Below are 4396 nucleotides of genomic sequence, written 5' to 3'. Positions count from 1 at the left end.
TGAAATAGGTTAGGAAAGAAGTTCCTAGTGGCTATGTCCTGTTTTCTCAGGAATTTGGTCAGCGAGGCAGGTAGATGTAGGGGATTTTCTGCCAAAAACCTACTTGATGACTTACTCCAGGCCACTGGGAAGCTCCCCAACATTGGCTGCTGCATTCTACAACCTGGAAGCAGCTAAGCCGTGATTTGTTCACTTGCATGTTCCCAGCCCCACAGACTATGTGGACAGGATGACATGAATCTGTCCTGAAAGAAAATATCCATTTGGCTCTTGCAACTGTGTGTTTTCTGTTGTGTGCAGTAAGAGAGAGAACTTTCAACTGTTTCCTGGGATTGTCTGCTTTTTTCTCTTTCTAGAGCTCTGATTCCTTTAAGGGGGTGATTGTGGACTTCACAGATAAGGAGTGGAGGCTGCTAGATTCTGGCCAGAAGACCTTGTGCAGAGAAGTTGTGCAGGAGTTTTCTAGGAATAAGGCTGCTCTGGGTAAGGCCAGGCTGTTCAATTCTCTATAAGGCCGTGGTAGAAATATTCAACGTAGAATTGAGAAATGTCCTAGATACTCCATGAAAATGACTGAATAGATTGACTGATCAACACCAAAGTTTTAATCTGTTCTTTGGCTGAAAACATTCTTTCTATACTATCAGGAGACTCCTAGATTAGGGCTTTTCAACCTTTTCATCCATTGTACTACTTTTAGGATAAAGCAATATCCAAGTACCACCAATTGCCTAGCAAGGTGTCAAAAACTTGATGATCAAAAAAGGAAAAAAGTGATAAAGTACAGGTAGTCCTCTACTTACGACTATTTGCTTAGTGACTGTTGTTACAACAGCACTGAAAAAAGTGATTTATGGCCATTTTTCACATCCAGGGTCATGTGATTTACATTCGGATGCTTGGCAACTGATTCATACTTATGACGGTCAGTGTCACAGGGTCATGTAATCACCTTTTGCAACTTTTTGACAAGTGAAGTCAATGGCTGGGGGGGGAGGCGGGCAACTCAATGTCACTCAGGTCTCGGGGCGGCTGTGGGGGGTGCAGGCGGGGCTTTGGGGGGATCCGTGGGACTTTCTTGTAGGGGATGGGACTGGGGTGGGTCTCATTGTCCCCTCCCTCCCTCTTTGTCCTTCCTTTCCTTCCCTCCCTCCCATTGTCTCTTCCTTTTCTCCCTCCCTCTCATTGTCCCTTCCCTCCCTCCCATTCTCTCCCTTCTTTTCTTCCTTCATTCCCTCTCAGATATTTGTAATGAGGGAGGGAGAAAAACAGGCATCCCCTGAAGGAGATCAGCAAATGACCCTTCACACACCTGTGGACTCCGGGGGAGGGGACGGTGTGAGCGGCATGAGAGTCCATGTTACCTATGCTACGCCGCTCAGATCCCAGCATGGTTTCAGCAGGCAGCGGTGCGCTCTCCTTACTGCACAGAGCGGCCGGGTGAGGCAAACTGGCGACATGCCGAACCTGCCTGTGCGAGTGCAGAGGTGGTGGCGAGCGCATGCGCTGGGCGCCTGTCATCCCAGGTGACTGTTTTGCCACGCAGGCTGACCGTGTTCTCAGCGCTTCCCTTTCATCCGGGACCCCAGGCGCATGCGCACACCGCCTCCTCTCCGCACAGTGAGGAGAGAGTGCCGCTGCCTGCTGAAATTGGGAGGGCCCACCACCCTCCTCACCTGCCCCTTTCCTGGCTCTTCCCGCTGGGCTTGGCTGTGTGCATGCCCGGCCCTCTTGCCCCACCTCCTCCTTTTTTCTTTGGTGCAGCTTCAGCTGACTCTTCCTCCTCTTCCCAAGGCTGTGTCTTTTCTTTTTGTTTCTCTCCTCTCCCGCCCAAACTGCCTTCTTTTAGATCCTTTCCTGTCTCCGCCCCCCCTCCTTTCTCTTCCGAGTGTGCTGGAAGTGCCAATCCTGGAGCCTTTGCCTCGCCCCAAACAGCCCTGCTGTTCTCTCAGGGCAAGTCCTGCACTGCGCCACTTTGGCTCATTTACTCCCCTGCTACACTGGGCTGGGCCATGTATCACATGCCAATGTACCACAGGTGGTATGCATACCACTGGTTGAAATAACAATTTACAGATATCTGATCCTAGATAACAATTTACAGATATCACATCCTGGCTAGACAAATGGATTTTACTAAACCTGGAATGTAGATTGGCATGTTTTTGAGGGGGACCTTCTAAATTCTAATCAGAATGTTCATTTTCTTTTTTTCCCATGCAGATGGTGTGTCTGTGAATGAGAACGACAAGGAGACAAAGTTAAATCTACTCGAAATAGAGAAGAACGAAGTAAAAGTAATCCTTGGCCATCAGAGGGACACGAAAAGGCTAAAGAGAAAACAGCCAGAAGATGGAGGGGAAAAGTCATCCACTTCTCTTGGTATTTGTGGCTTCCTATCCCAGCAAGATCAGAAAGAAATGAGAAAAGGAAAATATAGAATAAAAGAAAACATGAATTTGAATTACATAACTATGGCAGAATCCACACTAAAAAAAACCTGCATGCCTCTAGACACTATGGGGAATAACTCCTTCGCTTCTACTCCACCAGAGAAACTGTATTGGAAATGCAAACCACATACCTCTGTAAAAACTGGAGGGGATTCCAGTCTGAGCAGAAAGAGGAAAGTCTGCATGCAGTGTGGAAAGAGTTTCAGTAACAACAGTCATCTTATTTGCCACCAAAGGATCCACACAGGGGAGAGACCATATAAATGCATGGAATGTGGAAAGACCTTTACCCAGAAAGGAGATCTTAATCGTCACAAAAGGATCCACACTGGGGACAGACCTTATAAATGCACGAAATGTGGAAAGAGTTTCAATTGCAACAGTAATCGTATTTGTCACCAAAGGAACCACACCGGGGCGCGACCTTATAAATGTATGGAATGTGGAAAGACCTTTACCCAGAAAAAAAATCTTAATCATCACAAAAGGATCCACACTGGGGAGAGAACATATAAATACATGGAATGTGGAAAGAGCTTTATTCGGAAAGAAAAACTTAATCATCATGAAAGGATCCACATAGAGGAGAGATCTTATAAATGCATGGAATGTGGAAAGACCTTTAGCTGCAAAGGAAATCTTAATCGTCACAAAAAGATCCACACTGGGGAGACCGTACAAATGCACAGAATGTGGAAAGAGCTTTACCCGGAAAGGAGATCTTAATCAGCATAGAAGGATCCAGACTGGGGACAGACCGTATAAATGCACAGAATGCAGAATGACCTTTACCCGGAAAGGAGATCTTAATCATCACAAAAGGATCCATACTGGGGACAGACTGTATAAATGCATGTTATGTGGAAAGAGCTTCATTAGCAACAGTAATCTTACATGCCACCAAAGGACTCACAGTGGGAAGCGACCATATAAGTGCATAGACTGGAAAAAGCTATACTGGGAAAGCTCACCTTAATTGTCATGAAAGGATCCACACTGGGGATAGACCGTATTAATGCACAGAGTGTGGAAATAGCTTTACTTGGACAAGACAATTCTCACAAAGAGCATATAAATCCATGGAGGGTAGAAAGAGCTTTTCTGAGGAGAGAGGCGATACTGGCCTCTAGAGTATCCACAGGGGTACCAGCCCACAAATGTATTGAGTGTGGAAGGAAAAAGCCTTTAATGACTACAGGTAGTTCTTGATTTACAAGCACAATTGAGCCCAAAATTTATCTTGTTAATGAAGACATTTGTTAAGTGAATTTTGCCCCGTTTTACTGCATTTCTTGCCTATGTTGTTAAGTGAATAACTGCAGTTGATAAGTTAATAATCTGTTTGTTAAGTGAATCTAGATTCCCCATTGACTTTGCTTGTCACAACATCACAAAAGGGGATTGGATGATCTTGGGACACAGCAACAGTCCTGAATATAAACCAGCTGCCAAGCATCTGAATGTTGATCACATGATCATCAGGATTTTGCAATGGTTGTTAAGTGTCAAAATTGTCATAAGTCACTTTTTTCAGTGCCGTTGTAAATTGCAATGTCACTAAACAAAATGTTATAAGTCGAGGACTTCCTGTTCAGCAGACATGTCAAACGCAAGGCCCGCAGGCCAAATCCGGCCTGCCGTGTAGTTATATTTGCCCCCTGGAGCCACCCTGTAAACGGCAAAGGACCGACCCCATGGTGCCTCGGCCTAGCCCAGGCTGACCGGGTGCTGATCCACAGGGAAAAAAAAATGAATCCATGCATTGAGCTTTATTTGCAACAGTCAACTTATTCTTCATCCAAGGATCTAGACTTGGCAGGAAGTTTATTAAAGCATGGAAAGTGAAAAAAAATATCTGGTTTGAACTGGAATATTATCTACCATTCAAGTGATCACACAGGAGAAAAGCTATAAGCAATCAAATATCAAAGTTGCTGAGGGCA

At 45.3% G+C, this 4396-nt stretch overlaps 1 pseudogene; it reads left to right on the top strand.

Moving 5' to 3' along the window:
- The window catches only part of LOC114922166, a 19243-nt pseudogene extending 15586 nt beyond the window's left edge, over positions 1-3657 (top strand).
- The last annotated feature ends 739 nt before the right edge of the window (positions 3658-4396 follow it).

Source organism: Protobothrops mucrosquamatus, unplaced genomic scaffold (genome assembly GCF_001527695.2).
Source record: "Protobothrops mucrosquamatus isolate PMUCROS unplaced genomic scaffold, P.Mucros_1.0 scaffold5395, whole genome shotgun sequence".
In the NCBI taxonomy this organism is placed as follows: domain Eukaryota; kingdom Metazoa; phylum Chordata; class Lepidosauria; order Squamata; family Viperidae; genus Protobothrops; species Protobothrops mucrosquamatus.
This window is presented reverse-complemented; position numbering and strand designations above follow the sequence as displayed.